The sequence below is a fragment of the Phyllostomus hastatus genome, unplaced genomic scaffold (assembly GCF_019186645.2).
Source record: "Phyllostomus hastatus isolate PE091 unplaced genomic scaffold, TTU_PhHast_1.1 phas_scaffold_78, whole genome shotgun sequence".
Taxonomy (NCBI): domain Eukaryota; kingdom Metazoa; phylum Chordata; class Mammalia; order Chiroptera; family Phyllostomidae; genus Phyllostomus; species Phyllostomus hastatus.
Genome location: NW_025334041.1, coordinates 87140117 through 87154176, shown reverse-complemented (window position 1 = coordinate 87154176; position 14060 = coordinate 87140117). Strand labels below are relative to the sequence as shown.

Here is a 14060-nt window from a genome sequence, read left to right as displayed (position 1 = left end):
TAAAAAATTTAAATACTATTTCATTCAAGTCAGTATGTTTTCACTAAGTTTGCTGGTAACCAGACCACTCATTTCTCCATGGCTGTAGGATGGGCTGCATCAGACCATTGTCTATTGTGGTGTTCTTGCTCTCAGAGATATAACAGACAAAATAGGGAAAGAGACCTATAAAAACAAATGAATAAATGTAAATTGACTTAGAAGTAAATAAAGAGAGTGAGTCTGTAGCAAAATTCTCTAACTAGTTTTGCTTTCCTATGTAAATCCATAGTTTAACCAGCAGCATCCTGTTTGATGGGAAGCCAGGAGTCTGAGATGACTTGATATGCTTTATCTACCTGAAGCTAGGGCCCCAGAGCTGTATAGCCTAATCATTAGTGGCTTGGAAAGATCCTGTTATAGGTTATGTATACAGCTGGGGAGCTCCTGCTAGCCTAACCTCTGTGAACTTTATAGTCTGATGTCTTAAGATTTCTAATTCACTTGGAGGTACAGGTATAGTCTTTAAGTTAATTCTTAAGTGTGGTTGCTTTGTACAGTTGTGCAGGTTATATACTGGATAGCTGGGCCATTTATAGTGTAGATTAATGTAGATTTTTATATTCATTGGGTCAGATTTCTAGCAGATGGCAGGCTAGTATCCTGAAGAGGGGGAAGATACCATATGGGTAAATGTAAGACCCTATTTTTAAGTATTAACAATTTCTTACAAAACTGTAAGTGAGCTCTTTTTTATGTTGTATTTGTAGATGCAATAATTTTAAGGTGCCATCCATGTATTTACTCTTTCTTTCCTGTGTTTATTGTTTCTCCCACATTTTCCTTATTTTAATACAGACAGTGTTATTTTTTTCTTTTCCTGAAGAAAAGAGCTCTTAAGTGAATTTTCTGTGAGGATGTTTTGTACTTTTGTGTTTGATGTGCTTAGTTTGTTCACAATCTAGCAACTCTGGGGCCATAGTGTGGATGTTTTTGCCATGTTGAGATGACTTAATGCTTGGATTCTGTTAATAGAGTCATTGTATGTTGAATAAACCTCACATCTTTGCCAGAGATTTGGGTATTACTCAGTTGTGATTCTCTCAGTACATAGTCAGCTGGGATTCCAAGTTCATTTGTCATTGCTCAGAGTTTCCAGAAGGTTGCCCTGTGGAGCAACAGGCTTTTGATAGTATTCCCCATCTAGAACTGTTGTTTCTAAAGTTGGGTTTGGAAGTTTCGTTATTTGTTCTTTTTGCATCAAGATTATTCTGCCCTGACTGGTGTGGCTCAGTGGATTGGGCATCCTCTGCAAACCGAAAGGTCGAGGGTTGGAATCCCAGTCAGGGCACATGCCTGGGTTGCTGGCTGGGTCCCCAGTAGGGGGCATGTGAGAGTTAACTGATCAATGTTTTTCTCCTCTTTCTCCTTCTCTTCTCCTCTCTCTAAAAATAAATAAAATCTTAAAGAAAAAAATTGGTCAGTTCTGGTGGGGCAACTGTTTTATTTCTGATATTTTGAGTATTGTTGAGGCTTTTATTCCCAAAGTTTACCAGTAGCAGGCTCTCCTGGCAGGGATATAATCTACATTTGTTTCAGTTTATGTGGCACTAACAATACCAGGTCACCAGGTTTTGAGTTCATCTGAAATAGTCATTCTTGGATTTGAGCGTGGATCAGAATTACCTGGATGGCTTGTAAATACAAACTGTGGGTTCCACTCCCAGAGTTTCTAGTTTAGTAGGTTTGGAGTGGGACCTGAGAATGTGCATTTCTAGGTAGTTTTAGGTGATGCTGATTTGCTGGCTTAGGTCACACTGAGAATCATTGCTCTAAGGTAAAAACTATCTTATTCTTCCCTAAATTTATAGTACTTAAATCCAGCATGAAAGAAAGTAGGTTTAGGTCTTTGAGAAAACGATCCGAATCTTAGAGTTCTTTTTTTTCCAAGATGAAAAATGATATTTTTTTCTTTCTGATTTTGAAAAGAATATGTATATGTAGTAAAAAAGTCAAACCATAAAGAAAAGTTTAAAGATAAAAATAACTTAAAATCCCATTATCAATATAATAAACTAATTTTGGTAACTTTATTGAGATGTCTTGCTGTGCATTTATATGAATTTATAATCCCATTTGAAATGTTTCCATTTATACCTGATATTTTGTAACCTACTTCTAAAATTCAATAATATAGAATAGACACAGATGTATATCAAATTAGTCTTTCATTATATAGATTGCATAATTTATTTAATGCCAGCAATAAACATTTAGACTGTTTCCAATTTTATAGCAATTACAGGTTCTTATACTGTATCTTTATACATGTGTTTAGTCATCTGATTATGAATTCTAAGAAATGGCATTGCAGGTCAAAGAAGACGTACATTTAAAATTTTGGTTTGTATTGCCAAACTGCTCTTCAACAAGGAAGATGGTATGAATTCACACTTCCACTAAGTGCCTCAGCTTTGTTTGAAAACTGAAATGGTTTAAAATGGAAAAAAATATAATAAAGATAAAAGAATAGTAACTCTCTTTACTCCAGTCTTATGGTAGAAAATGTTTTCTCTAGAAAGGAACAGTGACTCTCCTTGGAGCACATAAAAATTTAATAGTGCTGCAATCGATAGAGAGCCCTTAGCTCTGCCCCTCAGATCTCATCAGAGCTCTGATGAGGTTATTTAAACTGGGTGAGCCTCCGAGCACAGCCCCAGACAAATGCTTATATTCATGACACAGAAAGGAGCTTCTCAGAGGACAAATACATTATTTGTCCTTCATTCAAGTTTTGTTAAAAGTTTCTGGAAATGGTCTTGATTGCAGGTCACAGACAGTCAATAAAATGCCTTAAGAATCACCTGGTAACCAGCGCAGTTACCAAAGTACCTGAAACTTCAGGGTGTAAGAGGAAACCTTTAAAATAGAAGTCAAATAGTCTTTTCAGTGATGTTATTTTTTTTGTCTGTTTTCTATTTTTTGACCATATGTTCTTACCAGGAAACAATGAGCACACTCACACTCCTTAGGTGTATTTATTTATATATTATATGCAAGTACTGAAAATACATATAGTAAACCATATGCAGAAAAATAGAAATTTAAAAGGATGAGATTAAGAGGTTGATAATAGAGATGCTAATGTCTTTCTGTGCCTCAGCAGAGACTGTTGTTCTTTGTAGGGTTTTTGTCTGAGGCGTTATTTTCTGCAGAGAACAAGGGGCGCCCCGATTCCAGGCATATACCTGAACCGAACTTATGTACCTGTCACAGCCCTACCGAGTCCAAGTACCTATTTTGGTATTTGTTTCTGAACTATGTAATGCACTTTATGTCTCTTTAGCTACTCTGAGAAACTGGCTACTTGTAATCACCACAGGAAAGAGGGTATCATTTGTTTCTTTTTGTAGATGAAGAGATTTTACTATTTAATATATTTCTTAGAGTGTATATTACTTTGATTTTAGATCCTTTCAGAACCAGAGTTTACAAAAGGTATTATAGAGAAATCACCTGTGTCATGCTCTTTCTTACCTAAAGTTTAGTGTAGTGTAGTGGTTAAGAACCTTGTTTCCAGCACTCGACTACAGCAAATGAGTCATCGTGGGTACTCGTTTATTCTGATCATTTATGAAATAACAGTCACTGAACTCATTCAGATGCTTATGCCTAGGTTGTACTCTATCAGCACCTTCTCTAGGAATTAAACAAAGGAAATAGAAATTTATAAAGTTGTAGGAGGTGATTAAAGTGTTTTTAATTATTAGCAGACTTTACATGAGTACTTTTTTTCTTCTGTTGCCCCACATTTCACCAAAATGTCTGGGTGACACTCACCAGATTTCAGGATTACATTTAGGGTTGGTTCTTTGACATTCACTTGGGGAGCTCTGGAGGGAGGGTTGCCTCAAAGCTAGGCAGTTACTGTCCCAGAGCAGGTGATACTGGGCTAGTTAAGAGGCTCAGAGGACTGCCAGTTTGGAGAGACATGCCTCATATACTTCAGAAACCACGGAGAAACAGTGGTTTCCATCTGAGCTTCAAATCAAAAGTCAAATGGCAGGTTATCCATTTGCTCAAAATTGATCTGCTTCTACCAAGAGTAGCTCTGTATTGCGAATGATAGGATTTCTCTATTTATATGACAGTGAATGAGTTTGCTGAGCAACATGGCAGTGGTTAGTGGGAGCGCAACTCATTGTTCCTAAATTGGAATCCAACTCTCATCCCTAATACCAAGGAAGAGTCTTTCACCAGTGGGCACCGCCCTTCAGGAATGAGATTTGGAGCAGCTCCTGCTGGCGCTTCGACTCTAGCAGAGGGATCGAGGCCGACTCCTAGTTTCCTCAGGGTGCCCTTCTCTTCCATTTTATTAATATGTTTTATGTGCTACCTACCGACTTTCTGCCCACACCCCAGTTGTTACTATAGGTACAAATTATTCTGGCATCTTCCTTTCTTATATACCCTCTTCTTTCTAGTTCAAGTCTTTACCTTCCCAGTGGCAAAAGGGGCTCATCTCCCAGCTAAATTGTTGCCTTTAGTAGTTTTTCCTGGAGCTCCCTACCTAGTGATGTCCACTTATGTCCCACTGGCTGTTTGCAGGGATTGTCCTTTCAGTCATTTCTGTCTGACAACCATACCTACTCTGCAAAGCCCACTTTAAATGTCTGTTATTTCTAGCTTTTCCTAATTCTTTCAGGTAGTTAAGTAGTTAATTTTCTTTGCTTCTAAAGAACACTGTTTATAACTGTTATAGAATTTATCACATTATTATAGAATTGACTTGTTAATTTTTCCTTTCCCTCAAAGCTAAGCATTTTACCCTTCTAGGGGTTTTATATTCAGAACCAATATATTACAGTAATATTTGGGATTTGGGATGGGCAGGGACTAGGGAAATAGAAGAACTAACCAACATTATTTTCTATAGTTACTGTATTATATATAGCCTGTTCTTAGGAAGATTGGATTTAGGAAAGTGTATATAGGAGATATAGGTCTGAAATTGGAGTCTTGAGAAGCTATATGCCCACTTACCATTTGGAAAGTCTCTTTGTGTATGCTCTATGTAGATTTGTGTCTCTTTGAAGATTAGGACTATAAAGAAATTCCTATGCATTGGTATCTGGTTACCTGTAAAGGAAATGGTCACAGCACCAATGTATATAATATGTAAAATATGGCAACAATGCAGGTGTCCAGAAACAACAGGGTTGATAAATAATAACTGTATGTTTATATGGTAGAACATTATACAATAATGAAAGTGGATGAACCATAGGTAAGGTGGAACAACTTGGAGTCACCTCATTGCTTATATAATATTGGAAGAAAAGGGGCACAAAACAATACAGTCTTATATTCCCTTCATATAATAATATTAATATTCAGTAATATTCAGTCTTATATTCCCTTTGTATAATATTCCCTTTGTACAATATTCAAGAATAGGTAAAACTAGCCAGTACTGTTTAGAGATGCATACAAACATGCTCAGATATAAACAGGAGCAAGGAAATGGCTATGACAAACTCATGGTAACAGTTACCAGTGGAAGGAGTGTGACTGGGGAGGGATACCTGGCGGGGCAATAGCAGCTGTGCTTCTGGTAACCAGCTGACTTTGGGCAAATTATCCAACCTCTTAGCCTCAGTGTCTTTGACTGTAAAGTGGAATTATATAACCATTTTATGAAAGTTGAGAGGATTAAGTGAGGTAAATCATATAATACAGTTAGCTTAGTGTCTGAGTAATAGTAAATACTAAATAGATGGTAATATTTTCCCTATTACAGATATTGTGTTTTCTCACCAGATACTGTAGGCTTTTGGTAGGGAGGAAAAAGTTCAAAATAAGTGGATGAAATTAAAATAAGAAAACCTAGAAACAATGACAGGGACAAGCAAACTACATTTGGGTACTATCACTAATTTGTCTCATATGCTTTGATATTTGGGCATATTTTTTTAAATTAATCTTCAAAATCAGATCAGATTCAAATCACTATACCAGCCAGATTTAACCATGTCTTATGGCTTAGATGTCATTGTCACCGTTTTACATTGTATCAGTTAGGTAACTTTTCCAGGGTTGTACAGCTAAGAAGTGATAGAGTGGGGATTTCAATCAAGATTTTTTTCACTGTGTTGTTGCTTATGATTACATTCAACTTGAAAGTTGTCAGAATACAGCTGTTAGTCTGTCTTCAGTGTACTTGTAAATGCTCCTAGGACTTTTTAACCGAGATATTCCCTGAGAAAGTTCTAGTGAAGAGCATTGGATTATATCCACTTCCAAGGAGGACTTTGTTTTCCATGGTTGTGCAGCAGAATCTGGTTAAACTCATTTGGTTTATTCCAGGCGTCCGGGAGTAGTTCTAATTTAACAGGGCCCAGTCTGAAATGCTGAAGGTGGCATTTTAGAAAAATTGTTTTGAATCTAAATTTTAGTGAATTCAAAACTATAGGCAAAAGTTTACAGGGGTTGTTGCTGAGGTTCATCTCATGTTGATTTACTGCCTTTGGTGTTTACTGTGGCGAAGCTAGATTTGATAACTAGTTTGCAGTCAGATTTATTGTGTACTCTAAGGGCTAAAGAGATGACTTCATGAAGGATTGCTTACCTACTTGGAATTGAAGATATATATCTTTTGGGTATTGACTCTTTCCCAGCTGTATTTGTTTTTTCATTATTATTTGTTAATTACCACTTATATAACCCTGTGTTTTAAAAATTTAAAATATTTTTTTTAGACTTTATTTATTTATTTTTGGAGAGAAGGGAAGGGAGGGAGAAAGAGAGAGAGAAACATTGATGTGCAAGAGATATGTGGCTTGGTTGCCTCTCGCACGCCCCAAACTGGGGTCTTGGCCCGCAACCCAGGCATGTGCCCTGGCTGGGAGTCAAACCAGTGACCTTTCAGTTTGCAGGCTAGCACTCAGTCCACTGAGCCACACCAGCCAGGGCTAATTTTTTTTTCCAGTTTATTGCTGTTCAGTTACAGTTGTTCTGCCTTTTTCTCTATTGCTTAAATTTATTTTTAATAGGCATATTTTCAGTTCAGAAAGTATAGTTGATATTGCTTTCAATTTAAGCATATAGGTAAAGTTAAGTGGTTTTTAAAATCTACCCAGAGGGGTTATAGTGATTTTAAGACATATCCCAGCTCCAGGTTGCTTGTTAGTGCTAATAGTAATCCTCTGGTCTAACGTCCTAGACACTTAAGTTTGTTTTCCACTGAGCAGTTTTGGATTAAAAGGGACTACTTACTTTGTCTTACCTTCTACATTACTTAAGGAAGGAGATATGAATAGCTTGTTCACTATCTTTAGACTTAAATTTTAGGAGGCCAGAATAGGCTAAAAGCATGGCTTTTCGAGGGGCTGCTTTTGGTCCCACAAAGTACTTGAGAGACCTTTTAATAAGGTAATTATTGAGCTTTTTAATAAAAAGTCCTGATTTTTACATTATTTTAAGTTTGTTCACTATTAAAGAGCTTATTGTGGATGAAGTAATTTCTGCATTTGAAGTATTGATAGGATATTAAATACAGATTTATTTTCTCATTTTTATTTAGGTGAAAAACTCTCTTTTGCTACTTAGGTTGTAGAAACTTGCTACTTCCTGCTCCTACCTTACTGTTTTCTTTTTTCTTAGGAGAGTTCTTTGATTGTACTTAATATTTTCTTCTTGAATTAAAAAAAATGTAAAAAATTATCTCCGTGAAGGTGACTGATGTTCCCTTGAAGTGGAGGTGTTATTTGTGGCGGGTGCTGGGCATATACTCAGTGGACCAATCCATTTTCAACCACGATGGAGAGGAAGTGGATTTCTGGCTGCCGGATGGAAACTCCTTTTCCTAATAGGTCCTGTGCCATTCCTCTGAGTGTGTCAACCTTAAAGGGGGTGGGGGGGGGTGTCTGTGATTATTGAGGTAGATTGGTAAAAGACTTGTTAAAGTTTCTGAGGAAAGAACAACTCAGAGAGAACTTGCTGTCTATTACTTAGGTGGTGTAAACAGTAATTTGTTGCCCTTGAACTCTGGGAGAGTTAGTGTATGAGTGTGTCAAGTTCTGCCTTCCTGTTCTTTGCTGCCCCAACTTTTTATTAAGAAAAATTACTAATTTACAAAAAAATGGGAAGAACAACCATCTAGATTCAGTAAATAATGATTAACATTTGCCATGTTTACTGTAGCTATACATATTTTCCTGTTTGGGAATTTCATTGGCTTTTCCCCCCTTTCTTTTTGGTTGTCAAATGATCTTTAATTGAAATATTTTCCTGCCCTGGCCAGGTGGCTGAGTTTGGAACATTGCCCCATGAACCAAAAGTTGTGGGTTCGATTCCCAGTTAGAGCACATACCTAGATTGTGGGTTTGATCTTTGGTTGGGATGCTTATGGAAAGAACTGATCGATGTCTGTTTTTCTCTCCCTTCCCTCTCTCTCTTAAAATCATTGAACATATCCTTGGGTGAGAATTAAAAACAATATTTTCCTTTGTAGTTCTTAACTAGCTGGGCACCCCTCTGTGCCACTCTTGATGTCACCTGTGACGTCACGAAGGCGGTGGCCATCAGCACTGCAGCCCACAGACTGGGCAGTCCCCAGGATCTCGTCAATGGTTCCAGAGTGTTGTCTAGTTAAAGATTGGTGCTGCATCTGTTGGGCAATGGTGACAATGTCATCAAAGGTGATATTTCCACTGTACTTAATGTTTTTTGCTTTTTTCTGGTCCTTGGTGGTTCTTCAAGGGCTTTAATGAGCAGGGCAGAAGTTGAAGGCACTGCCTCAGTCAGGGCCTGTCTGTTCTGAATGGTCAGTTTCACTGCAATCCTCAGACCCTTCCATTCACAGTTGCTTTGGTGATATCACCACTAACCTTTTTTGGAGAGAGACCCAGGGAGCCAATCTTGGGGATCAGAAAAGATTTGGCACCAACTTCCCCACGAGTGTACCTCAGATCTATGACTTCCATCTCGTTGGGGCTGAATTTCCACAGCATGGTTGAGGTGGCTGGTTCTGGGTGAATCAGGATTTGGGATGACCCAAGAAAGTTGCACCTAGGTCTCCTCCGAGCTGAAAACTGACAACGGTCAGGTTGGCTTTTTCTTACATAGTTGGGAGAAGATTAAGTGTGGTGTCATCAGTCACTAGTTCTGATCTTTACATTCTGCTGCAAAGGTAGAACATTTTGACTTCAGAGTCATGAAGCAGTTTTCTTTCCGATAATGTTAGTCATAGTACAAACATTAAATGTGTAATCACACCCACCTTTTAGGAACTTGAGAGGCACAGCTAAGTAAGAAGTAGGAGACTGATATTCACATTCACCTCAGATGCTGTTGAGGTGTTTTTAAGAACCTTGATGTCTGCAAGCTGTGCCCCAACAAGCTGCCCACACCCACCTATCCTAGTCTCTCTCCCAGACTTTGTCGTTCTGTGTTCCTGAGAAGTGGAGAAAAGGCAGGGAGAGGAAGGGTGGAAATAAAGCAGCATCCATGGACTGGATGGAGCGTGATATATTTTGCATGTCAGCTCATTCAGTAATGGTGACAGTGCTGTTACAGACATTTAGTCCTCATTTCATAACCAAGGAGACTGAGGGGCAGGTAAGTTAAATAACTTGCCCAAATTCCCATACTGGTAGTAAGTAGAGGAGAGGGATACCTTTGAGTTAAAAAAACCTATGTTATTTTCAGTTCACTGTGATGACAGTATGTTGGGTACATTTGAATTAGGGATCTCAGGTGAAAAATGGTGCTTTTATCATTTTTATAGTTGGACAAATTATTCAAGTCTCACATGATTGGCAGTCTGGGTAGGACTTGTCAATAATGCCTCTTAGAAGATAGTTGACAGAGGTCTGTTTTTTAGTTCCTTTGGGGTTTTAGGGAGCTTGATAGTGCTAAGTACAGAATTTGTAGTCATGTTTTGTGTTTATGTTCATCCTATGGAGAAACAGTGGAAAATTACAAAGTAAGCCGGCCTAAATACAGCTGGATTCCACCACATCAGCATTCTCAGAAGAGATAGTGCCAGACATGGCACCGCACCCAGAATCAGCCAGGCACAGCCCATGAGAGAGGCTAAGTCAGGAAGCCAGTGGGGAGGTTGTGACTCATACCAGGATCCTGTGGAAAAACGCTGAGGTGAGGATCTGAAGAGTGAACTCAGGCAAAGAATGGGATCCTAACCGGCTCAGCTGGCACCAGGAATATGGGCAATTCTTGATGTTGCTGAAGGACATATGCTTTTAAGAATGTCCAGTTCCAGATGTTGCTAATTGAAAGGTTGATACTAGGTAGTTTGCTTGGCTCATGCACAGGATAAATGACTAGCCTTCACATTCAACTTAATAACCTATATTTGTACTGGGTATTTGTAATAATAACAGCAGTTAACATTTATTGAGTATTTACTTTGTGCTAGGTCCCATTCATTACAGTTTTACACATATTAACTCATTTAATACAGCAATCCTGTGAGGCAGATGAGGAAACAAGCTTAGAGAGGCTGAGTAATGCAGAGATCATTGCCAGGCAGAGGAGGAACTGGACTTTGACTCGAAGGACTCTGCATTTAGTGTCTTTGCTTTTGACTGCTGTGCTATATTAGAAAAACACTATAAGGTAGGTGTTATCTTATCCTTTCATAAATTACTTTTTAAGGTCATGCTTGAGCGGGAAAACTATGAATATCAAGTATTAAAAACTCTTTTAGTCACGTGTCTCTTATCTAGCTTAGATAGCTTGATGGGCCTTTGAGTCTCTTGAATTTATAATACTGCCTCAGAAATGTCTTTCTGATCTTAACTAGAACCTTTTTGAAGTTTGTGTTATAATTAAAACTAAATTATAATCTTAAATTTTCCTTAAAGCCACTTCTTAAGGAAAAAAAGAAAGAAAACCCTGGAGATTGAGGCATATGCAGTATATGGGCTTTTTAAAGATCTTCTGAGAATTACTTTCTAACAACATGTGATAGAGTAAAGGTTGTTGGTAGTTGTTCTGACTTAGAGTCTTTGAGATTTCTTTGTGATCAGATGGCTTCTCTAGTCTCTATAGTTCACAAGCCCTCAGACTTAGCATTTAAATGAAAACCTAACTCGGTGTTGATGTCACCCCCACTTCTCCCTGTTGATGGCTGAACTCAGGCCTTTAGGTTTTACTTGGATAACAGTTTCCTTGCTAGTGTCTCTACTTCATTCTTCTTAGTTTTTTGAAGAAAGATATGCCAATTTAAGGTCTCCTATGTGTGAGATGCTGTGCTCAGCATGGAGCGTGTCAGCAGTGAACAAGACAAGTGTGTGCTTGCCCTGGCTGAGCGTATAGTCTGCTGGTCAGTCCATTTTCCACACCATTGCCGTGAGCTTTTTCTAAAACCCAGATCATATCTTTATTGGTTCTTTTTTGCTTACCGTAGTCTCTTCATAGTCAAGTCCTAGCGTCCCTTACCTGGTCACATGACTTTGCTGGCAAAGTCATCATTATTCTCTCCGTAGAAGCAGAAACAGTTATTTCCTTACCCTAGGCCCCATTTCTATGGCATTTTATACAAATTTTTTTTATCAGTAGTCATTATGTGGTATTATGGCTATTTGTATCAGTTTCCTCTGATAGTTTGACTTCTTGAAAGCAGGATAATTTTCATTATTGTTTTATCATCAGAGTTAATATAGTGCCTGGAATGTAAGTGCTGCATGCATGTGTCAGTTACGGCATAATCTGTGTACTTCCTATCATTGCATATATGTTTGCTGTGTTTCTCCGACTACTCGCCTAAAGACTGACTTATAACTTCTTTGTGTTTCTCCGGACATCCAGGCTGGTGCAGAGGATGTGATATATCCTCAAATAAATATTTTCTGGTTATTATTCTTTCAGCATCTTCTGCATGCTAAGAGAAAACCATTTACTGGTCTCTTGTTTTACAGAATGTCTTATTTTATTTTTAAAAAGATTTTTATTTACTTATTTTTATTTTTAGAGAGAGGGGAGGGGAGGGAGAAGGAGAAGAAGGGAAACATCAATGTGCAAGAGGAACATCAATCTGTTGCTTCTTGCACACGCCCAACTGGGGATTTGGCCCGCAACCCAGGCTTGTGCCCTGATTGGAAATCAAACCAGTGACCTTTTGGTTTGTGGGAGGAAGCCCAGCCCACTGAGCCACACCAGTCAGGGCTTACTTTATTTTAAAAAAAAAATCCAAATATTTCATTTAAAGGGTTCTTATTTAATTTTATGCCTGTCCTGAGCAGCTGTTTATCTCTTTGATACTGTGACTGATACTCTCTCTCCTTTTTGGCTACTACGATACTTACTGCTAAATTTGTGTCTCACCTTCAGAAAAGATGTATTATTTCTTAATATGCACCTTGTGTATGTATCATCTTAACTTCTGGTCTTAGGTTGCTGCCTTTTGTACTAACTGCTCTCCTATTTTTAATTGAATTTAACATTATATTGTTTGTATCTTTACTGCTACTTTAAATCCTTTTTTTAAAAAAAGATTTTATTTATTTATTTTTAGAGAGGGAAGGGAGGGAGATAGAGATAGAGAGAGAAACATCAATGTGCAGTTGCTGGGGGTTATGGCCTGCAACCCAGGCATGTACCCTGGCTGGGAATCGAACCTGTGACACTTTGGTTCGCAGCCCGTGCTCAATCCACTGAGCTACGCCAGCCAGGGCCTACTTTAAATCCTTAAACAAACAAACAAACAAAAAAACCCCAGAGAAACCAACAATACTTTCATTTATCCTACAAGTATTTATTGAACTCTTAAGGCATAGTACAAAGTCCTATGGAATATACAAAGGTTAATAAGACATAACATATGTTCTAAGATGATTGACTTTATTAATGTAGAAAACACTTGGTATGAGAAAGGTTGGACAAGAGGGCTTTGGGAGATGATGCAGGCCATCGTCTTTGGAGACTCTGGGAGTTTCTGGAGGAGGTGACATTTGAACTGAACCTTGAGCAATGGCTAGGAGTTGAATCTGTAGAGAAAGGAGAGATGGGCCTCCAGTAAGTGGGAACAACCAGTGACCGAGAAAATATACTTGTGTTATTCATTAGGATTATCCACCCAATATTTTGTTTTTGCTCCCAGGCTCATTTTATGTCCTTGCCCCTTGGAAGTTAGGTGTGGCCATGTGAGTTGTTTGTGCTGAAGTGACGTGAGTCACTTTCAAATGGAAATGAGTCCTTGTATCCACTGTGCTTTCTTTCACTCTGCCACAACGACCTGCAGCGCTCTGATAGGCACTGGGCCAAGTAAGGTCTGCTGCCTGTATTTGTGTCACCGATAAGTAAAGTTTTATTGAAACATAGCCATACTTGTTTGTTTATTTATTGTCTGTGGCTCCTTTTGCACCACAGCAGCACAGTTGAATAGTCGTGACAAAGACCATATGTCCCACAAAGCCAAAAATATTTACTCTTTGGCCATTTATAGAAAAATCTTGCTGGCAGCTGTGTTATGTGGTTGGCTGTTTCTTAGAGTGAGGATATTGTAGAGCAGAGTTCTGACCCACAATGAGCATATACCATCAGCAAGAAATAAATCTTTGTTGTTTTAAGCCAACGATGTTTTAGTGTTGTTTGTTATAGTAGCATAATCTAGCTTATCCTGATAGGCTGTTTATGGGATAAAAAAGTTCAATGTACCTGGCTGGCATAGCTCAGTGGATTGAGGGCGGGCTGGGAACTAAAGTGTCCCAGGTTCGATTCCCAGCCAGGGTACATTCCTGGGTTGCGGGCCATGGCCCCCAGCAGCCGCACGTTGATGTCTCTCTCTCTCTCTCTCTCTCTCTCTCTCTCTCTCTCTCTCTCCCCCCTCCCTCCCTTCCCTCTCTTAAAAAAAAAAAAAAGTTCAATGTTCTTGAACAAGGGGAAGCCTTAATGGAGAGCAGTACTGTGAAGGAAAGGTGGATAAGAATGTTAGGGTAATAAACTTATTTAGGCAGTACTAGGCTGTTAAGCTCAGGCATTTATATTTTATTTAGAATCCTAAATGTGGTATCAGGATTTGGGATTTTTTTCAAGGGACAGAAGAATATTATGTCGGT

At 38.5% G+C, this 14060-nt stretch overlaps 1 protein-coding gene and 1 pseudogene across 2 annotated transcripts in view; one reads left to right on the top strand and one right to left on the bottom strand.

The window, feature by feature from the left end:
* Nucleotides 1-14060, top strand: part of EXOC6B (exocyst complex component 6B) — a 556350-nt gene that overhangs the window by 23512 nt on the left and 518778 nt on the right. The window lies entirely within an intron of this gene.
* Nucleotides 8495-9062, bottom strand: LOC123812113 (annotated as a pseudogene).